Source organism: Pelobates fuscus, chromosome 12, assembly GCF_036172605.1.
Source record: "Pelobates fuscus isolate aPelFus1 chromosome 12, aPelFus1.pri, whole genome shotgun sequence".
NCBI classification, from domain to species: domain Eukaryota; kingdom Metazoa; phylum Chordata; class Amphibia; order Anura; family Pelobatidae; genus Pelobates; species Pelobates fuscus.
The window spans coordinates 15,275,207-15,299,488 of record NC_086328.1 but is presented as its reverse complement, the minus strand read 5'-3'; the positions used below and the strand labels follow the sequence as shown (position 1 = coordinate 15,299,488).

The 24,282-nt window shown below is 42.6% G+C and overlaps 1 protein-coding gene across 1 annotated transcript in view; it reads left to right on the top strand.

The window, feature by feature from the left end:
* CHST8 (carbohydrate sulfotransferase 8) overlaps window positions 1–24,282 on the top strand; it is a 321,896-nt gene that overhangs the window by 58,464 nt on the left and 239,150 nt on the right. The gene's annotated exons all lie outside the window — the stretch shown is intronic.

Here is a 24,282-nt window from a genome sequence, read left to right as displayed (position 1 = left end):
ACCACTACAAGTAAGAAATCGAATAGTTTGATCACTCAGAAATGGTCCCAATTTTGTACCCTGGTATCCAGCATCTGGGAATTCCATGGAGCTGATATTGGGCAGCACAGCACGACCCCATCTCTAGATTCACTCTTACTGTACAGAGGGTTCTAGGACCATCCAGGGAACTCTTTAGCACCGTTCTCCGTATGTTGGGTTGTTCTAATTATGTATTAGAAGAAGTTATTTGGAACCACAACAAAGCATTGTTCCTTACACAAGACTCATTATTGCCTGTACTGATATATTGAGGCGTATAAAGCAAGAATTGTGATCTAAAAAAGACATACAGGGGAATTGGAACCCCAAAGTTTCACATTAAGGAGTTATCATTAATCCACTGCTTTTTGTGCTTGTCAGTGAGTGTATGTGTTTGTCAGTGAGAATAGATCTGTTCTGGTCAGTGAGAATGTATGTGTGTCTGTAAAAGAGTATGTATGTGTGTGTATCTGTGTGCCACTATCTGCCAGCGTGTGTGATACACAGATACACACACCTTGACACACAGATACATATACACACAAGGGGGGGGGGGGGGGTTTCCACGATGTTGATACAAAGGGTTGCACGGGAAAAATTAATTGGGAACCCCTGCATTAAGGGATTCTTAACGTAGCTGCACGTCCCTTTATCTGTGTTTCTCCAAGCTATATGTTTCTTATATATATATTATGTCTTGTAGATGTTGATTCCTCCCTCTATCCCGACAATTGGAAGGATCAGGCTTAATATGAAATTTTGCAGCGTCCACTGAAACTAAAGATGGGTTTTGTGCTTTTCCTTAAGCCTGGGGTTTTGCTGTATATTTCCAACCTTGCTGGATGAATTCAGGTTCATCGAGGTCAAGCAACCTTTAATATTTCACCTCTCCTCTAGTGTTCGAAGACTCCTGCCCGTAGACTGGCTGAGCTCTATTATATTAGAGAGGACACAGGAGATGAGATGTGGAAATGGGAGGATGTGGTCAGATTGGATTGATTTTCGAGTTGTAAGTTTAACTTCGTTACACTTGATACCTAAGCTCCCGTTTCACTGAAATCCAACAAGCTTCTTGCATTCTTAAAGACCGAAGAGAAGAAAAAAAAAATAGTGTGTTTATTAAACATAGATTTGGTAGGTCTTATTTTTTTTTTTTTTGCAAGGGCTCTTATTAACTATGCTTTTTTTGATTTTTTTTTTTGTCATTTTACCAGTGTAGAACCAAATTGATACTGCTGTTTAGCTAAATTTAAATGCAAACAATACGGAGGCTTATATCAAAGATTGTTGATGGTCAATATTATTTCACCCTTAAGCTATATTATCACTTTTGCCTTCTCTAGATATTATCCCATCTGAATCCTCATCCTTGGCGGTCTCTTTGGCTCAAATGTTGACAGGGTATATCAGTTAACTGTGTGCAAATAATTTACGGAATAATGTTACCAACGTGGTCAGTCTTCTTAAAATGCTCCAGGGAGGATGCAAATAAGATGCTCTTTATAGAACGTATTGTAAGAATCACAGGTAAGGCAGAGAAAACATGAAAAGAATCTAAATGGTGGTATGAAGAAAAATGTTACTCAAGGTATATGAACAACAACATATAAATTGGTATTTGTACCGAATCTGTTGCTATGTTCGAGAATGCTATTTTTCAAACTTCTAGAACTACAAATGAAATATGTCTGTATACGTAAAAATTGTCGCATACAGTATATATAATGCCTGGGTAGAATTCTGTATATTAAATGCAGTTTGTGTAATGTTTTTTTATACTAATTCCTCGTCAGCTGGATGATCCCAGCCTACATTTGAGCACTGGAGAGAAAAATGTCTTTAAACGTTTTTAAAGAACGTAGGTCATCCTTAGTTCCCCTGTTTTATGTATGTTGGAGAAAAGGTGTGGGAGAGGTTAATTGCCGAGTTTTCTATATCTTTTCTGTAATTGGCGCGCGGCAAGCCTGGCATTTTTATACGGTGTATAAACAGGGCAAGCTCTGATCTAAAAGGTTTCTTTTTGTCCTTTCTGTGTTTTGGCCACTGACAGCTCACCTGATTTGTTCAGCTGTTCGACATGCGGTTGCACCTAGAGAAACCATGTTTTGTATCTGACCTTTCTCTGCTTTCCATCATCAAACTGGAAGGAGGAAATAAATTGCATGAGAATAAGCAAACGATGCATCAAATGTTCCCACCTGTCTACAGTAAGCTAGATGCATCTGGCTGCTGTCTCATTGGGAAAAATAAATGTGTATTTTTGTGGGGGCACTGTTACTTAATCTGTGTTTTGTATACATTGCGGTCACTACGGCAGCACCATTGCTGAGAAATGAAAGTTCCAGGTGTGTCCCAATTCCATTTTTTTTTTTTTTTTTAAATATAACTTTTTTTTTTTTTTTTTTTTAATTCTTTATTTTTGGAGTGCAGGTTGTACAACATAGCAGGCAGTGCCACAACAGCAGCTGCGTAGCGTAACATTTCATACGATAACAGTAAAGCGGCATATTGTAGCAGACATTAGCACAAAATGTTTGTTTTATATGACATCATCCTCAGTAGGTCGCCCCACTGTGTTTATCAAGGACATGATTGCTCAGGTTGGAGTGTTTGAAGCATAACAATATCCCTTATGTGGATGGTTGTGAGTGTCTGTGGATGAAGGTGTAACAGGAGTTAAGTTTAATTTATAATATAGTGTGAAAGAGTAGTGGAGACTAGACCCGTGGTCCCTAAGGAACCTATGGCGACGTGCAACCGGTAGATGGGGGTAGCACGGGTCACGATCATCTTGCGATGCATGAGGGTATACTTGTGTGCCTATGGTGAGGCAAGATGTTGGCACTCACTTCGGTGAAGTATTATTGCTGCAAGTGGGCGTCAAGTGAGTGGAGGGGTTATGGAGGGAGTGTACTCCCTGTGCCAGCGCGTATATGTCTATGGGGACTAGGACGTGTCCCTGGTGGTATGGTATAAGCTTATTTAAACTAAACATCAAATAATTAGAAAATTAAAAAGAACAACAAGAAGTATAACGTGGGGAACTACATTATAACGGCCCATAAAAGGCATAGGCTCCGGTTGCAGTTCGTAGCCGTTCAGGGCACTGCAGTGGTGGCAGGATCACCTCGCAGGGCGGCGGGAACAAACGGGCGGATCCTCTCAGGGTCCCAAGTTCTCTGCTGTGTGTCCGGAGCGGAGATCAGTGCTCCCTCTTGGGTGGTTGGTAGCCCGAGTTTCCGAAGAGTGTTGGGTATTTCTTCAGCCTCCATTACTTTCAATGTCCCGGATTCATGTGTGATTACGAGGCTCCTCGGTGTGCCCCATTTGTAAGGCACCTGGAACTTTGCAAGTGTTGCTGTCAGGGGTTTCAAGGATCTCCTCCAGTCTAAGGTTGCTCTCGAGAGGTCTGGAAAGAAAGTTAGTTGGTGCTCCTCGAAGGAGTAGGGCGATTTATTTCTCGTGGCTGCCATAAACGCCTGCTTGTCAGGGCCGTTTCGGAAGCGGATTATAACATCCCTTTGCCTGGCTGAGGTACCTGCGGGTGGCGCTGGGAGTCTGTAACTGCTATCTAGCTGCATTATTTTAGCTTGTTTGGCTGAGAATAGGTGGGTCAGAAGCCTCCGGATTAAGTGAGGTAGTTCCGCTGCAGTGACTGTGTCTGATAGGCCGCGGATCTTCACATTTTTCCACCGCCTCCTGTCTTCTGCAGCGGCCATGCGGTGCTGTATTGTAGCTTGTTCACCCTTCAGGGCAGTGAGTTCCCGCTCTAGTGCTGCGAGTCTCGTTTCGTGGCCCGTTGTAATGACCTCCGTGTCATGGAGGCGGGCAGAGACCCCTCTGATTTCGTCCCGGAATGTGGAGATATCTGTGGCAATGTTACGCCGCAGTTCGTCCAGGAGGGCCTTTAGGGCGTTTTCTGTCACCGGTGCCCCATGTTGTCGATCAGCCCTTTTGTCGGTTCTGCTATTGTGCGCCGGTGCTTCCAGGTCTCTCAGGTCAGTGAGGGAGGTTTCGCTGGATGAGCACGACGGCCCATCTGTGAGAGGCGCCATGTCAGGCCTCATGGATCCCTGGGGCCTCCAAAGGAGATCGCCAATATCTGCGGTTGGCAGGGGCTTATCCGTCCGGTATTTCTTGGACTTGCGTCCCATCGTGGGTGCAAGCTGTAGCCCGGTTTTGGTCAGGGTTTTTTGGGTTAATATAGCGGTTTTGGGCTAGTTAGGCTGCTTGTGGAGTCAGAGCTCCCACAAGGCACGTCCGTTCGCTTAGGCAGCTGGCTCCGCCCCCCCAATATAACTTTTTTTTTTTACTATGTAATGCATCACATTTACCCCAGTAAGTTACAATATATATATATATATATATATATATATATATATATATAAAGCCTGGTAGTCTGAGGGTTCTGCGCAGTATCTTAGCTGTTCCTGGAACTGCACTCTTCTGGACAGCGAACTCAGATGTCCCACCTGGAATCTGCTGATGTCACTCACCTAACTTAGAGGTCACAGCCCCGAGTGCTCCTATCACAACTAGGGCTACTACTGCCTTCACTTTCCACATTCTTTCTAGCTCCTCTTTTAGTCCTTGGTATTTGTCCACCTTCTCATGTTCCTTCTTCCTGATGTTCTAGTCCAGAGGTAGGCAACCTACGGCACTAGTGCCATGCACGGCACTCGAGGTGTCTTTGCACGGCACTCAAGGCTGCTAGAGACAAATAGGCTCTGGCCTATCAGGAGTCCCAGTAAAACTTCAGATATCTGCTAATCCGAAAAGGTGGTGAAGGACAATCCTCAATTTATGCATTGCAGCACGTAGAGGAAGTGATCTCAGATCACTTCCTCACAGCACTTGTGAATAGGAATCCACACTGTAGTAGAGCAGCTCGCAGTTGCTGTTGCAGCTCCTGTCCTTGACATATACCTGGCCGGTCTGGTCCCCACTGGAACCCAGGGAAGCCACCCAGACTGCTAGATATACACAGGAATGCAGAATCCTGCATTCCTGTGTAATCCCTCATACAAATAGTACGGACAGCCCACACACAAACATACACATAATCTGCATAAACGCAACACCACTAACAATCCACATACATGCACACAACCCCACATGCAGTCTCTCACATGCAATACCTCAAACAGCCCCACACATACTACCAAACACACAATGTGACATATCCATTCACACAATTCCACAAGCAGCCCCCATACACAACTCACATTCATATGTATCATACACAATACCATAAACTACTCATGAACATATACAATATAATAGCTAATATACGCAGGGCCGTCTTTAACGTGGGGCAAACTGGGCAGCTGCACCGTGAGCCCCGCTGGCCTCAACTATTTCTAACACCCGGCCGGTAATCCGCACACTAAGGAGGCCCACCGGGTGGCCCGTGCACAAAGGGCCACCCGGTGAGCTTCTGTCAGCAGGGTCCCGGTGGCGCACTGAGGCGCTTTAACAGTGCGAGCAGGCCCCTTGCTTTTTGGCAACAGGCTGGGAGGAAGTGACGGCCGTGCATCACTTCCTCCCACAAAGAGAGGAGCGTGCGGGAAAGAAGAGTAGGCAGAGTGGAGGGGGGCTGGCCGAGAGAGCCAGACCCCAACTCCCAACACCTTCAGCCACCAGCAGGAAAGGTAGGAAACTGGAGGGTGGGTTTAAAATTGTAATTTTTGTGTGTGTCAGTATATCTGTATGTGTGTATGTCTGTGTCAGTATGTCTGTCAGTGTGTGTGTTAGTATGTCTGTGTGTCAGTATGTGTGTGTCGGTATATCTGTGTGTGTCAGCATGTCTGTGTCAGTATGTCTGTCTGTGTGTGTGTCAGTATATCTGTGTGTCAGTACATCTGTGTGTGTCAGCATGTATGTGTGTTAGTATGTCTGTGTGTGTGTCAGTAAATCTGTGTCAGTATATCTGTGTGTGTGTGTGTCAGTATGTCAGTATGTCTGTGTGTGTGTTTCAGTGTGTATATATCTGTGTGCGTGTATATGTACACACAAATACACCCCTACATTCAAATTTCAACACTACGTACAAACACATGTCTGTGTTACACACCAAAATTATATGTAAATACACCCCTGCATTCAAAAACCAACACTACACAAATACACGCTTGCAGTTACGCCAACACCACATACAAACATATTCCATACAAAAATCTGTTTACATTCAAACACACAAAAAACGCTTAGTGCTAAGACCTGGAAACATGGGTAAATGGTAGAGCCCCAGCTCTTAATGCATTACTGGAGTTGCACAACAGATGGGGATCTATCTTTTAATCACTCGTGCAACAGGGAGGCCCAAAAAAATTCTCGCACCTCTCTACTTTAGGTCCGCCACTGCGTTGAGGTGGAGGACGTGATTGCACGCCTGGGGAGGGGGGACAGGGTCCAGGGGGCCCCAAACATATGCTTTGCCCAGGGTCCAGTCAATATTAAAGACGGCCCTGCATATACGCACAAATACAACGATACAAAGCAATTACAGTAAAAATAACACAAGCAGGATACGGCAGCATACACACCTCATTTTAAAAAAAAAATAGGACCGGCACGCTACGGGACATCACAATCCTATATCGGCACAGTGCTGCTAAAAGGTTGCCTACCCCTGTTCTAGTCACTAGTTATTGCCACATCCACCACTAATCGGGGTTTGTTGGCCACTATTTGCCTGTCTGTCTGGATCTTAGTCTCACAGGATATATATCTGTAATCTCTGGCTACCAACATTTAGCCATAAGTTATTTCCCTAACTCGTCTATGGAAAGCTTACTGTGTTTTTAATTGAGAAAAGAAAAAACATTTTTACTTTGTTCTCTCTCTTTTTTTTTTTTCATTTGCAGTCATAGTTGTGAATCTTGAATATTCCTTAAACAAACATGTTTTTTTTTGTTTGGCAAAACTGAATTAAAAGCTATTTTTGGCATTCGGTGTGGAGGCGTTGACTGGATAAGCCAGACGGCTATATCTAAACAAACTATATGGAGTCAGAGCATCCGAAGCACTGCTGTTATATATTGTGATGCCCATGTGTTTTGTGTAGAGATAAACTAAAGGGGAGGGGGTGGTTTAGGAGACGTAGCTGTAGTAATTTTTATCCTTAAATCTTAAAGGGACATTATTGGTAGAGATTGACCCACATTGTCTAAATATGATTAAATAGATAATGCATGAAAATACAAAAACTGCTAAAAAAAAATAAATAAATATATAGATATGTAGCTTTACAAATCAAAAATCGACACTTGTACCGTAAGTATCAGTAGTAGGCAGATACTTTCCTCCCAGGAAAAGGATCTACCAATCAGGAGCTTCTTGTAGTCTATACCCATCACAGGTTTATGGGATTAGTAGATTATCCCCAGGTCACAGTTCCGCTCATCACATAAAATGATTTAAACTACTTTGTACGTTAAAAGCCGCCATAGTGCTATCAGGTTATACAAAGTTCAGTAATTTCACGAGCCGTTGAGTGCTCGTTTAAGGAACTGTGACTGGTGATCTCAGTAGGGAAAAGACAAAGGTCTAGCTGTGTTTACAGAATGTCTACAAAAATAATAATGCAAATAAGGAAGTAAAACATTATCCTTTTAATATATTTGCAACATGGGGCACACTTAATGCTTGGGATTTTTGTAAATCGCTAAAGTTATATGCTAGCTTAAGAATACAGATTGGATATAGAGTTCTCTCTGTGCTTTGCATTCATATGAAAGTGTCGTGTCCCCCCCCAACCCCTTTATATAATTTGAATGTTTCTTTTCTGCATTGGATTGACTGCCTTGTCATGATTGAGTTGTTTCATGGTGAAGTGCTTGTCAATAGTACGATGGTTAATGCAGATCTAATAATGCGATGTAGTAAATTTTCTGTCAGTTACTTTTGGCGTCCGACACCTCTGCCAGAACTTAGGGGCACTATCCTCCCAGAGTAACGATCCCTGTCAGATCCAATCAATGTACATTGCTAGGCAGACGCTACAAGGAACCTCTGTGTAGAAGACAAAACGTTTCGTTTTTAAAATGGACACAGTCCTCTTCCGTTGCGCCAGCCATAAGATACACTTCTAAACTACATCGCCAATCGTTTTAGTGCGAAAGCCATCCCGTATTAGAATTTAATCGTGTTTATTAGTCAGCATGCATGTGGAGCAAAATCTTCTCTTTTAAGAATTTTTGTTTTTAGAGAGAGTTCTGTCACTGCTTGCCTGCAAGTATCCTGGAGTTTCACTGCTTTTGTAAAAGTGGAAATTTTAAAAATGTAAGATATGTGTTCTCTATCATGAGAGCCATTAGTACATCTGCGTGTGTATTTCGCAAAGATATCATCATTATTTGTTAACGTGGTACTCCCAGCCTAATGGAGGAGTACCGACTGGGAGCTTTAACATCTACTCACTGTGTGGCTGAGAGACAGTGCCTCGGAATGTGTTGGCGTTTATATAAATATTATTAATAATAACGATGAGAGAGGCTAACTGTTATTGCCTATTGTTTTTGTTTCTTATAGAAATCTTGATTTTAGTTTTATTTAATCTCAAAATATGTTAAAACTCTGTAAATATGCAGCATTTTTTTTTATTATATAAGTCAATCACACACACACACACCATACTCCAATTGAGTTATTACATACTTAAAACTCTGTTCTCAGGAGAGACTTTATTGAAGTAAAACTCATTTTTGTCGGACTTTTTGTGAACACATCTTTCTAGAGAATAGAATTGTATAGGTACACTTGATAAAGAGGGTTATGTCTGATTTCAGAATTATTTTTTGTCTGTAAATGTCACCCAGTTGTTCAATACATACAAGGTAACATCAATTGTAGATGTTTACACTCAGCCTATCACAGCTGTCTAAATATGTTGATATTACTAATACCCAAGTGTAAATGTTGATTAAAAATACAACAAGCAGAGGGGTGGTCAGAAGGCCAAGCTGTCTGGCTGGCCTCACACAGAGCTGGCTGGGTTCAGAAAGCTGTTGAAGCACTCTGCGCATGAGCTTATTGCCCCACGTTTATAGAGCACAAGCACATCTAATGATGGGCAGACTCTGCACTAATTGGGAACATTTCCATGGCCCCTTGCATCTCAGGAAATACTCTAAGACATTGATGAGACAGAATCACAAATTCAGGCCAGTCGTTTGGGCACAGAAGTGGGGAATGTTGACTATAGCCACCTAGCATCGTAACTAATTCAACATTCTGCAGTGGGTATGGTACCATTTAACTCTGCTTGCATCCATAAGTGGATGCACCCTCCTTAGTGAGCATTCGGCATGCATATAAAGCCCTCTTAACCAAAACTTAGGAACAAACAGGCAGCCTTTAATCAGGAAAATAAATGATGAGGTTTATATGTCAGGGAGAATATAGAAACCCATGAACAATTAGTTAATTCATTTCTGGGCTAATTGGAATATTTACATAAAATCAACTTTCACACATACTATATATTTATCTCCGAAGTGTTTGAGTACTTACAGAACCTTAATTTGGCTGGTTATTCTTTATTTGTATTTGTTTCTTTTTTCCAGTACAACACGTTCGTAAGTGAATCAGCTTAGCTGAGTTTCAGTAATTTGCATGCTGACTGTGAAATCTGGGAAAATTAGCCACCATTGTGACATTGTAAAAGAGGCTGATGGCACCGTGCCAAGGCTCAGCTCTGCAGCTGCAAACTGCATGCACGCTCACCTGCTCGGGAGCCTACCGTCACTACAGAGACTCCGGTTTTATTTATTTATTTTAAAAGACTTTACTATTTGAATTGGATGATTAGGGCATGGTTGGTGAGCCACCTGAGACATGATCGTAGAATAAAGATGTATCTATATAAAAAAGGCATTAAAAGACAATGCTATCCAGGTCGGAAATAGAATTTTACTTTTTAATGCAATTTTTATAGTGATATAAGAGAAAATGACCTTCCAATATCAAACTTCCATGGATCGTGTACTGCTACTTTCTGTATTTCACCCACTGCTTACCCTACGCACAGCTTTCTCAGCCAGTCCCTAGTGAGCTGTAAAAACATTGTACTTGTTACTGCGCCAAAATGTTGGATATGATGTCATTAAATGGGAAACTTCACTTCTCAGGATTTATAAAACACATAGTTTAATTAATGTGTTTGTGGTGTCTGAAAAATGAAATTAAATGTAATGAAATTAAAATCCACACTTCTGTATTTACACGGCATTCAGAAATCTGTCATACGGGGTATTGAGTGTAGATTGCCGTGAATATTTTTTATTTTATTTTTTAAACAACTGTAGCATAAGGCTGTAATATAAAAAAGAATGTGAAAAAAATGCAGGGGTCTGAATACTTTCTGAATGCACTGTACCCCTCTCCTTGGCTCCCTGTGAATCTTTGTTAGAATCTCTGCCGTGTGTGTGTGTGTGTGTGTGTATATATATATATATGTATAGAGAGAGAATGTAACCATGTTCTGCTTCTCCTCCAATTTAATGTATCTTGATATAGCAAATTATATAGAATATTGGAAACCATTTTGTGTTGCTTGCTCCCATTTTATATAATATGTATATTTAGTTAAGGAAATGGTTTACGACGGGACCTTTGCATTTAAGGTGCGATTTGGGAAAAGCAAGTTTTTAACTCATGGCACTAAAGTCATAACTAGGTTCTTGTTTATGTGATATTCTTTTGATTATGTGATATTTCTTACCAGGTATAAAAGAATGCGAGACATTCAGTTAGGTAGAATATTGCTAAGACTGTTTCCAGTAATAGCATGTTTTAATACATTGACTGTAATAGGCTGCCTGATTGAAAATAATTAATAAACATGAGAAAAACAGAAACCTAGTTTGGTGGTCTCTCTGCATATTCCCGTAACGTGTCTTTAGTCCAGCACCTGGACTAAACTGTGTTGTGATGTCGGTGGGTAGATCATTAGGATTTTACTTTATAATGTCATGTATTTATTATTGAGAAACACGAATATAAAATTACCTTCCGATATCAAACTTTCATGGATCGTGTACTGCTACGTTCTGTGTCCCAGCCAGTCCCTGGTGATCCGTAAACATGGTATAGGTGTTACTGCACCCAAATATTGGATATGATGTCATTACATAGAAACTTCCCTTCCCAGGATTGTAAATACGGTAAGTAAAAGCAAATGGGGCGTCACATAAACAAAAGGTTAGCACACGTTATAGGGGATTTATGATGTTGGCGTAATTTGCCAAAATGTTATGATTACTTTTTAGGGAAAGTCTATAAATACACAGTGGGAATGCAGTCAGAATTCTTAAACCTGCTATAATAGTTGCAGTCTGCATTTGGAGAGAATGTTGGAATACTTAGTAAAATACTCTTTTATTGTCATTGTGCTTATCTGAAAGACTCCCATTTCACCCTGCGCTATGCACATACTAATTGCAACATCCTTGTATATAGAAATAAATGTGAACTCCTGTTTGACCCAAGAACCGCTGGAACATCCAGCATCCCCCATCCCACTTACACAATGTATAATAAAGTCTTGAAGGGGATGCCAATATATTTTAATGGAGTGATTTATTTTAATTGGTTCTAAGCAGCAAGGATTTACAGTGTGTTGAATTTCCTGTATTAACAATTCTACCTCACTCCCACGCCATTATTTATTCTGTAATGAGATACGTGTGTATACGCTATATATAGGTACAAGTCGATAGTATTTGATTAGTTCAATGGCTACTATATAACCCTTTTGAGAGGGGGTCACCTTTCCGATGTAATGTGCCCTGTTGGGAGTTGTGGAGAAGGTGCCCGCTCTCAATTTGTTGTAAAACCTGAAAATAAAAGGTTTTACTAACCTGAAAACCAGCCCTGCTTTTCAGTGCCCCCTTGTGACATCACTGGGCTCATAGAGAAGCCTGTGATCGAACCAATTTCCTGTCTCAAAATGAATGTACGTGCTCCGGGGAGGGAGTGGGGATTAGGGAGGGAAGTTAAAAAATTTTTATTTATTTTTTTAAATACAAACCCCTTTTTCCCCCTCCCCCCAAAAAAACAAACAATATAAGCAATGGAGGGAGGCTGGGAGGAAAGCACCCAGGAACGGGGGGGGGGGAGGGGGGGCAAGCTTTGAAACACTGCACATAGTGATCTCTACCACCATGACCTGTTCAAAACACTAAAGTGGTCATGGTGGTTGGAGTGACTTATTCAGTTAAAATTTGCAGCACCTCGTCTTAATGCGTTATTATGTACGGAGAATTAAAAAACTTTAATCCCGGCCCAGCTGTCTTGGTGGCCAAAGGGTCAGTGGAGACTATTCTGCAAACTATTCTGTACCCCAGAGCTCTTTGCCTTTTACTGCACCGCATGTCTGGAGTGTTTCTTTAAACACTGAGAGTGCAGCTACAACTGCACTACAGCCGTGGTTTATTTCGCTATATTCGTTTTCGTCACACTGCTCCACTTTGATTTAGTTTCCTTCAGCAGAGGTAAAACAATCTGTGTCCCACTGATTTTCTTTGAAACATCTGTGCGTCTGTAGATTCCAAAGATTCCAATTTTTTTTCTCATTTTAGTCTGGCACAACATGGTGGACTTGTAGCCCCAGGGCTAGTTCTCTTGCTCTACGAAACATAATTTGTGCTACGGCTATTGGCAGCTTAATTCTCCCCTGGCCATTGTATTGTCTGTAGGTTTCTCTTCTTTTTTATTTATCTCTGCTTTAGGAACTACCTGTAACGTGTATATACCCCTACACGCAGGATCCAGCAAAACAGAAGACAGCACAGAGGAGAGATACGTCTACCGGACCTTAGAGTGGCCGGACTCGACGTAAAGGAGAAGTACAGAGTCAGGAGCGATCCGAGGTCAAGGGCACAAAGAGACAGCGTAAACGAGAACTAGCCGGGGTCTGGTACACAGGAATCAGCAAGCCGGCAAACAGTACAGACAAGGATAAAGCGAAAACGAAGTCAGAATACAAAGCCAAGGTCAAGTACGGAGAAACACAACTGAATACAACAAGCACTAAAGGGAACTGTAGCAGAAACCACGATAGGGCAAGGAACTAAGGGAAAAGGGTAAGTATAAGTAGCCTTCAAACTAACGTGATTGGCTCCTGTCACTTCCACTCCCCCAACAGGTAAGTGTATGGGGTGATTGGCGTGACAGGAGCCAATGGGAGCCTTTTTGCAATTTAGGCTCCCACTGTCTCTTTAAGAGCGCGCCCGAGATTCGCGGCGCGCTCTTAGCTGCAGGCGGGACACGTGACCGCTTCTCGCGGTCACTGCCCGCCTTCCTGTTTGAGCAGTCGGATGAGCCGCGCGCGGCTCGTGCAGCCGCAGGACCGCGCGCGGCTTGAAGAGAGGACCGCGGCCGGCCCCCGGATAAGGTAAGTACCGCTACAGTACCCCCCCCTGAGGACACGCCCTCCGGGCGGGCAGGACCAGGTCTGGCAGGAAAACGCGAATGGAAAGAACGTACAAGGCGGGGAGCATGAACAGCATCCGCAGAAATCCAACTGCGCTCCTCAGGCCCATAACCCTTCCAATGTACCAAGTACTGAAGCCGACCCCTGAGGAAACGAGAGTCAATAACAGCAGACACTTCGAACTCCTCATGACCCTCCACAGAGACAGGAGGGGGAGGGGGTGTACTCCGGGTATAGCGGTTGCGTACGTAAGGCTTCAACAACGAGGTGTGAAATACATTGGGTATACGCAGATTTTTAGGCAGACCCAAGGCATAAGAAACGGGATTAACCTTATGTATAATGCGATAAGGACCAATGAAGCGGGGAGCCAATTTCATAGAAGGCACCCGGAGGCGAATATTCCGTGTGGAAAGCAAAACCCTGTCCCCCACAACATAGGAAGGAGCCGCTCTGCGATGCTTGTCAGCCTGAGCCTTCTGGCGGGCAGCAGAGTCCACCAAAGAACGCTGAACCTGCTCCCAAGTATTACGCAAACCAGCCAAATGCTCATCCAGAACTGGCATGCCCTGTGAGGAGAATGCAGCCGGAAGAACAACGGGATGCTGGCCATAGACAACGTAAAAAGGGCTTTTGCCGGAAGAATCATGAGTGGCGTTATTCCGAGCAAATTCTGCCCAAGGAAGCAGGTCAGACCAATTGTCCTGATGGAGAGACACAAAACAACGGAGGTACTGCTCCAGAGACTGGTTGGCACGTTCAGCAGCTCCATTAGACTGGGGATGGTAAGCGGAAGAAAATGAGAGGGAAATACCCATCTCCGAACAAAAGGCTTTCCAGAACCTGGAAATAAATTGGCTACCCCTATCGGATACAATAGATAAGGGAATACCATGTAATCGAAACACTTCTTTAGCGAAGATAAGAGCCAGTTCCTTGGAAGTGGGCAACTTGCGAAGAGACACAAAGTGAGCCATTTTGGAAAACCGATCTACTATCATTAGGATGACTGTGTTACCATTCGAAGGGGGTAATTCAACAATAAAATCCATTGATAGATTAGACCAAGGTCTCTCGGGAACGGGTAACGGATGCAACAGCCCACAAGGAACTCTACGAGAGGTTTTCATACATGCACAAGTAGAACAAGCACTTATATAGTCAGTAACATCCTTACGTAAGGTATCCCACCAGAAATACCGAGAAACGGCTGACACTGTTTTGGAAATACCAGGATGTCCAGCAGTCTTAGTATCGTGATACAGTGACAGAATATCCCGTCTCTCGGGAACGTCAACGAACAATTTATCATTAGGCCTCTCGCCAGGTGCCATGCTCTGTTTCGCTTGTATGGCCTGCAAGAGGGACGAGGAAATAGACAATATAGTAGTTGCTATTATCCTGTCTGGGGGAATGACAGGAGTGACATCAATCTCCTGTTTGTCAATAGTCTCGAATTGTCTGGACAGAGCGTCCGCTTTAGTGTTCCGGTCGCCTGGCCTATAGGTTATTATATAATTAAAATGAGACAAGAACAGTGACCACCTAGCCTGCCTGGAAGACAATCTTTTAGCTTCGCTAAGGTAGGACAGGTTCTTATGATCCGTAAATATGAGGATGGGATCCTTAGTGCCTTCTAACAAATGTCTCCATTCTTTGAGTGCTAAAATGATAGCAAGGAGTTCGCGATTACCCACATCATAATTCCTTTCTGCTTTGGACATTTGTTTAGAAAAGAAGCCACAAGGATGCAATGGCTTGTCAGGAGACTCTCTTTGGGATAAGACAGCACCTACCCCTATATCGGAAGCATCAACCTCAAGTATATATGGCAATGAGGGGACAGGATGCTGTAAAATAGGGGCAGAGGCGAACGTAGTCTTAAGAAAGTCAAAAGCCTGAAGTGCCTCAGTAGACCAGACACGTGTATTGCCATCCTTTTTAGTCATACGAGTAATAGGCGCTACTATAGACGAAAAACCTTTGATAAAACGTCTATAATAATTAGAGAAACCCAGAAAACGCTGGATGGCTTTCAGACCTTGTGGCAGAGGCCATTCTATGACCGCAGCGAGCTTCTGGGGATCCATCCGAAAACCCTCAGCGGAAATCAAATACCCTAAAAACTGGACCTCGGATTGGTCGAATAGACATTTTTCTAATTTGCAATAAAGACCATTAGCAAGAAGGGTCTTCAGAACTGTCGTAACATGTCTGTGATGAGTGTGAATGTCTGTAGAATATATTAAAATGTCATCCAAGTACACAATAACAAATGAGTGAATAAAGTCCCTTAAGACATCATTAATAAATTCTTGGAACACTGCTGGGGCATTGCAAAGCCCAAATGGCATGACGGTATACTCATAATGACCTGACCGAGTGTTAAAGGCTGTCTTCCATTCGTGGTCCTTTTTTATACGTATCAAATTGTATGCTCCTCTAAGATCTAATTTGGTGAATACCGTAGCATGTTTGAGCCTGTCAAACAATTCTGTTATTAACGGTATAGGGTAAGCATTTTTGATGGTGATTTTATTAAGACCTCTATAATCAATGCAAGGTCTTAAATCACCTTCTTTCTTCGATACAAAGAAGAACCCCGCTCCAGCCGGAGAAGAGGATCTCCTAATAAATCCCTTTTCTAATGATTCTTTAATGTACTCCTCCATGACACGGTTTTCTTGAACCGATAGGGGGTACACCCTGCCCTTGGGAGGTATAGTACCAGGCAACAAATCAATAGCACAATCGTAGGGTCTGTGAGGCGGTAATTTGTCAGCCTCTCTTTTATCAAAGACAGTCTTTAAAGTTAAATACTGAGAGGGTATAGCCGTAGATAAAGGAGGAACAGTAGGAACGTTAATAGAATTCACAGGCGTGACTTCAATAGTACATGACTCATGGCAGGCTTCACTCCATGATTTTATCTGCCCTGTCTCCCAGTCAAAAATGGGATTGTGGGCACGTAACCATGGATACCCTAATACCAACTGTGAAGAGGGAGAGGTGATGACCTGGAACCGAATGGTTTCATAGTGTAGAACCCCTGTGTACATGTGTAGCGGTGCAGTCTCGTGAGTAACAACTGGAGATATCAATGGTCTACCATCTATGGCCTCAACGGCCAAGGGTATCTCCTTCTCCCTGATGGGAATATTGTTTTTCTTTACAAAACCAGAGTCTATAAAATTCTCAGCTGCCCCAGAGTCAACCAGGGCGTATATGTTTTCAACTATACAACTCTCTCCCATATGTAAAGAAACAGGGAGAAGCAGTCGGTTAGGAGGCAATGTAGGAGACTTAGAAATCACACCCAAGGCCAGTCCCCTATAAGGTCTTAGGTGCGAGAGTTTTCCGGGAGCAGAGGACACTCCTTTACCATATGTTCTCTCCTACCACAATATAGGCAGAGTCCCTCTCTTCTCCTATGTAATTTTTCATTATCAGAGAGTTTGGCAACCCCTAATTGCATTGGCTCCTCTTCAGATACTTTTACACTCTCCGGTGGATTAACTCTGGGGTGAATAGGCGTAACAAAACGTCTATTCCTGTTCTTGGTATAGAGCCTGTCCCGAATCCTATTATCTATATCGATGAGGTAGTCAATAAGGTCCTCTAAGGCAACAGGAAGTTCCTTAGCCGCTACCTCATCCAATATAGAATCTGATAAGCCTTCCATGAAGGCAGTAGTTAACCCATTATTGGTCCAATCGACCTGTGAGGCAAGGGTACGAAACTGTATAGCGTAATCAGCCACAGACCTAGAACCCTGTTTAACCCTCATTAATGCTCTAGCGGCATTCTTAGACCTTTTCATAGTGTCAAAAGTTCTGCGAAAAGCTGTTAGGAAACTGTGAAAGTTATGCACCATAGGTCCATTAGCCTCCCAAATAGGGTTTGCCCATTCAAGTGCTTTGTCGGTAAGTTGGTGCATAAAGAACCCAACTTTGGACCTCTCTGTGGGAAATGAACGTGGATACATTTCAAAATGAAACTCTATTTGGTTAATGAACCCTCTGCATGTCTTAGAATCCCCTCCATACCTAGGAGGAGGCGTTAAATGTGCTGTAGCATTAGGCATAGTCGATACTTCAGGAAGCAGGGGTGCAGGAGGGTTAGGTGCGGTTGCTGGAATGGTTCTAGCTAAGAGCGTCTGGAGAGCCTGAGCTATTTGATCCATACGGTGATCCTGCTCTACAAATCTAGCCTCATGGGTCGCCATCTGTTGAGCTAAATCTGCGGGGTCCATGGCCCTATCGTAATGTAACGTGTATATACCCCTACACGCAGGATCCAGCAAAACAGAAGACAGCACAGAGGAGAGATACGTCTACCGGACCTTAGAGTGGCCGGACTCGACGTAAAGGAGAAGTACAGAGTCAGGAGCGATCCGAGGTCAAGGGCACAAAGAGACAGCGTAAACGAGAACTAGCCGGGGTCTGGTACACAGGAATCAGCAAGCCGGCAAACAGTACAGACAAGGATAAAGCGAAAACGAAGTCAGAATACAAAGCCAAGGTCAAGTACGGAGAAACACAACTGAATACAACAAGCACTAAAGGGAACTGTAGCAGAAACCACGATAGGGCAAGGAACTAAGGGAAAAGGGTAAGTATAAGTAGCCTTCAAACTAACGTGATTGGCTCCTGTCACTTCCACTCCCCCAACAGGTAAGTGTATGGGGTGATTGGCGTGACAGGAGCCAATGGGAGCCTTTTTGCAATTTAGGCTCCCACTGTCTCTTTAAGAGCGCGCCCGAGATTCGCGGCGCGCTCTTAGCTGCAGGCGGGACACGTGACCGCTTCTCGCGGTCACTGCCCGCCTTCCTGTTTGAGCAGTCGGATGAGCCGCGCGCGGCTCGTGCAGCCGCAGGACCGCGCGCGGCTTGAAGAGAGGACCGCGGCCGGCCCCCGGATAAGGTAAGTACCGCTACACTACCCTCTTGGAGAATATTTTAAAGACATGCTCTTAAATCACTGTTTAAATGATGCACATGCCGTATTGTTGCTCACAGCAGCCCTAGCTAGAGAGTATACAAATGGATTGACGCCGGCAACTGGCCCAGTGTGTCAGTATCAGTGAGGAGGCTTGCCTGCTTGGGGAAGCGTTTTGCAGTATGGCAAATCGAACCGGAATCCATCATGTATCTCTTTGATGGGACTGATGTAGCGAAAGTTACATTTTACAGAACAGGTTCACTTTAAAGTTTGTTCCTGCAGAATACCTCTCATAATAATTGAAAATGAACAAGATTCCCTCCCTCCCCCCAACAGTCTGTCCTACCCATCTCCTCTAAAAAAATAAAAAAAAATAATACATTTTCAAGTGTACGTGAGATTTGTTGGTTACACTTTAATCCTCCTTCCTGGAAACTATTCCATAGTGAGACACAGTAAAATTAAGAAAAATCACACTATCCTCTTTTAACTGAATATGGGAAGTAATTCTAGCTTTAAGAAAAATACCAAGCACCATAACCACTACAGCACATTGTACATACCGTACTTTATGCTGATGGGTCCATGACTTTGTGCCGGTAGTCACAATCACTGGGGGATGAAGATGGACTCTTTATGGAGGTTCCCAGATTGCTCCTATGTTTTAGTCACCCAGTGCCCATTATAGGTACAGGTTGTGTAATGTATTTGTTATTCTTCTCCCCCGCACCCCTCCCCCCCTGCCCCCCCCCAACCCCCTTCTCCCCCCCCCAACCCCCTTATCCCCCCCCCCCCAACCCCCTTCTCCTTGTTGTTTTATCAGAAAGGAATTGTCCCATTGTTCCAGAGACCCTTTTCGTCTGCTGTATAGTATTATGTGTTTTAGGAGTTTTTTTGTAATAGGGAAGATAATTAGTTTATTATTCAATAGCTGTTGTGCAATGGATCTTGGTGTCAGGCATGTAATTCGATTATGGACTCTTGACCTAATTCTGTTCTTGACACCAAGACGCCAAGGGGTGACTTGTATTGTTTTGTTTGATGACCCCCTATATATACCGTGTTGAGTTCAATAAAATCAGTTCTGCTTCACCCTTCACTAAGTCTCGGCTAGTGTTTGAGGGAGACAGCTATACAGCTACAGGTGATACTCGAAAAATTAGAATATCATGCAAAAGTTCGTTTATTTCAGTAATGCAACGTAAAAGGGATAACTAATATATGAGATAGACGCATTACATGCAAAGCAAAATAGTTCAAGCCGTGATTTGTCATAGGAGCTCGATCACTCGGAGCTGTAACACAGGACCCCATTCCAGGGTGGGAACTCTGAACAGACCCCAGTCAAGCCGCGACTACTGGGGGCTGAAGCGCCACGGGTGTCCCGTTACAGCAAGGTTGGCGGAGATACTATTGCAAATGGGAATGCACGCTGCGGTTATTTTATTTTGTTATAAATAAATCTGTTTTTGCTTTTAGTATAATGTATTCTTTATTGGAAAGGGGTTAGGTAGGAAACATAAGGAATAAACACGCCACCCATTTACTTAGAGTATGAACATTCCATTTTATAAGTCTAATAAAGTCTAATAAAAATGTTAATTTAAACTTTTTTTTGTAGTGTATTCGTTTTGCCATAAATATTATGATGAAGATAAAATATAAAAACGTGCAGATATCACAGTTATTGGATTACACATTTTATATAGCTGCTCTATAAACTTTTATCTGCGTAGAAGTTGTAAAACAAAAAACAAAAAAAACAACAAATACATTAAATTATAATAATAAATCTACTGCAGCCTTAGACTTATGACTAAGGACAATAAAATATTTGTTAGAAGTGGTTGTCAAAATGTATTTAAAATGAGTTTCAAATATTAAATTTAACCAATAAATTTGGTTAAAATGTTTGTCGTTTGAGCATGAAATATAAAGATTTTAAAAAAATTAAATTAAAAACGTTTGAAAGCTGAGTGGACTGAAAGTACCTGAGGACAAAAATGCCCATGTTAAACTGAGCATAGGCCAGGGAATGAGTGAAAGCCTTAGAAGTGTACGTAACAGATTTTAAGAAACGCTTAAATTACGCGTTCACAGTAACATCTAAGGCCATCTTTATCCAAGGGAAATTTGACAAGGAAGAACGGCTGTCAAAATAGTGTTTTGAAAATTAGGATGTTAATCCCCTGTAGGAATGCATCGCTTATCTGCATGGATGGCCCGTGAAAGGCCAAGCTTACATAAAAACATGCAAGTCGTTTAAAATAGTCTTGACAAATGATTTTCTTATCACCTGTCGGAATTTAATCCCCAAAGTGAGAACCTTCTTTGTTCCTAAATAGAAGTGTCACTTTGGATGATGCAAAAATGGCCGCACAGGGTGCAAATATAGGTTATAAATCTTAAAGGCAATCAGGGAAAGTAGGACCTCTTTTAGGAAAGAGTTTGGGCTTACAGGAGAACCACTGGGGTGGAGGGGAGGGATTGTGTTACCTTGGAGTTTGGTTTTAAGTGTAATTTTTTTTTTTATTTTTTTTTTAAAAACTGAACAGTTATGATGCCTCTCGGACCCGTATTCCTATTTTACATCAGCTGCTCCTGTAAATGTCTAATTTCACAAGAGCACCCAATGCATATTTTATCAAATATAATGAATTCATAACCTGCCATTAAATGGGTTTCATGTTATAGGTTTAACATATTAAAAGGTTTATATTTATTTATGTTTGTTGCATTTGATCGTTATTGTGTGTGTGTGTGTGTGTGTGTGTGTGTGTGTGTATATGTGGCCCCAACTTTTTCCACTCGAACTTGGCTTCAGGTTTACAAAGCATACCATTATCAATGACAAATCGTTAAACCTAATGACGAGCCTGCCCACCACTTTGCAGTTTGCTGCACAGTGTTTTAAGTCATGTTATACGTAATGTTTCAGTTTTCAAATGAGGATTCTTGATTCTATATTGAAACCGCTTCATATGTTTCCACAAAATATGGAGTTGCCAATATGTACCTTATCTGGAATATACATTGTGACACCAACGAACAATTGCGCGAGTAACAATGTGTATGAAGAGGAAGGACAGAAGCTGTAAGCTTTTATTTCTGTATGGCGCTAATCTGATGCTCTGTTGTTTATTTGCACCTTGCTGAAAAACCATTAAGAAAACTAAAATAAATTACAAAAATGATGTACCTGCTTATAGCAGGGATGACTAAGAGTTGGACCCCCCCAGCTTTTGTAGAACTACAACCCCTAATGCTCTAAGCACTATAGCCACTACACAATGCTGCCAGGAGTGCCCTTGTGGCGCTTCATGCCCCCGCCCCCCCACACACACAGACTTATTGTAATTAGTCAAACAGTTTTAGAATGGTTTGGTTTCTTGCCTGGAGTCCGCAACCACTACAGCTCATTGAGAGGCGGAAGCTCTCTGCTTGAGCCAAGCCTGGCATTGCTGGGGTATCTCATTGACTGAGAATTATCAGCTGGGCTTAGCTCAGTAGAGCCAACAGTAGCTCCTAACAGCATACCTTCCAAAATTTCACACAGAAGGGTACACTTTAAGATGTGAGTGGGGGTGTGGCCAGGGGCTGTTTTGAGATTTTTATTTTTAATGTGACTTACTAAGAAAAATTTTTCTTATTTACACAGACTGATTTGTAAACATATTTATTTTAGTTTAAAGACACCTTACTTGGTCTGTTATACAATCAGACCCACTAACAACGTGAAACTATTAGAAAGAGGGACATTAGGATAGAAAAGAGGGACAGAGGGAATTGGGCCTAAAATACGGACTGTTTCTCCTAAACAGGGACACGTGGGTGCAGAGCCGATCCTGGGTGGGTGCAAAGAGACGAATCGGCAGGCTGTGCAGTGGTAGGCTCTACCCCATCATGTTAAGTCCCGCCCCTCTCATTGGGCTGGTGGTCGGTGCTGCGCAGTAGGTTACAAGCTGTTTTTACGCTCTGCCAATCGCGGAGGGGGTGGAGCATGATGAGAGGGTCAGTGCCAAGTGCTGCACACCCTGCCCGTCTCCCTTTTTGCACCCACTTTTTTAAATTGGTGTGTAACAGGCGCTATTTTCTCTCTTCCTCCTGGAAGGGGGCAGGAAATGTTGCCCAGCGTACCCAAGTAAGAAGTCAAATCATTCTAAATTGGTTTAATTACTTACAATTGGCAAGCACTATCACATGCCTGGCACTATAGGCACGAAAGCATGCTGTAGTGTATATGGTACTGGGAGTATTTCTTTTACCCTCTTACCTGAAGAACAATACATTGCCTTAACACCAACCCTCCTTTAATCCCACTGTATTTTAAAGGGAATTTCGTCCCATATCAATCACAGAAAGCTTTGGCTGCTACACGTTGACGAAATCTGCAGCTCCCTTACAAGTGGTTTTGATTAGTTTGTTTGGGTCTTGTTTGTTTTTTGATCAGTGTTCAGCTCCAGTGATTCTGTCAGGCCTGACATTTGCTCTGACCTAGATTCAGCCATGACATTTTCAGACAGAGCATTCTATACATTATAGAAAAAGGGGGCGAGAGAGGTGAGATGGGATCTGACAGAAATCTTATAACCAGCTAAAAATAATAATAATTGGATTTTATCTTCTTTCTTGCCTTTTTATGTAACTAATGTTATGAGCGCACAAAGCCCTCTTGGTGTGTTTCGCCAGAAAGAAATATATCTGCTCATAGATGCATTGCTTGAAAAGTCCATTAGAGACCCTTTGAGTCCCAGAGAAATTATCTGTGCATTGCAAAGGAACGTCGTATTGTCTGCACTTAATTCATTTAAAACATAACTGTCTCCTCTGGCAAAAATAAACATATATTAGAAAGTGTCTCTGCATGCTTTTAGCATAATAAAAATCCATATTGAAATTTGAATATAGATTGTGTTATTCAATTTTTAAAACATACTTTAAATATATTGCTTAAGTAGTGAAAAGAGTACTTTATCTTATGGACATTCTTTCTAAAAACTCAGCCAAAATGTAATTTTGCATTCAGTGCTTAAGCCCTTCCCCTTTCTTTTTTTTCTTTTTCTACTACACACATTAAAGGGACGCTACAGGCACCCAGACCACTTCACTTCAGCTAATTGAAGTGGTCTGGATGCAGTGTCCCAGGTCCTTGAACACTGCAGTGGTAATTATTGCAGTTTTTAATAAAACTGCACTAGGTCTCCCCCACCAGCTGACGTTGACGAGGGATGAGCGGGGGCGGAACCCAAACCAATGCCGAGGGATATCAGTGATGAGTTTCCCTTTAATTACTGCATTGGTGGCCTCATGCTAATTTCATTAAAGGGACACTATAGTCACCCAGACCACTTCAGCTCAATGAAGTGGTCTGGGTGCCAGGTCCCTCAGGTTTTAACCCTTCAGATGCAAACATAGCAGTTTCAGAGAAACTGCTATGTTTACATAGCAGAGTTAATCCAGCCTCTAGTGGCTGTCTTCCGGACAGCCACTAGAGGCGCACTTGCGACGCTGGATGCATATTATGCCTCCATCACGCAAGAGCGTCCATAGGAAAGCATTGAGAAATGCTTTCCTATTGACAGCTTGAATGCGCGCGCGGCACTTGCTGTGCATGCGCATTTGGCTCCACTGACGTCGGCAGAGGGAGCCCGGCTCTGGAATAAGGTAAGCTGATGAAGGGGTTTTAACCCCTTCAACGCCACGGGAGGGGGACCCTGAGAGTGGGGGCACCCTCAGGGCACTATAGTGTCAGGAAAACCGCTTTGTATATTATGTTTCTTTTCAGTAGTCTAACATACAGTTAAGTAGTAAACAACAAGTTATGACGAGAGCAAAAATGCAATAATCCTCCCCAATGTTTTATGCAAATTAAAAAATTATTCGTGT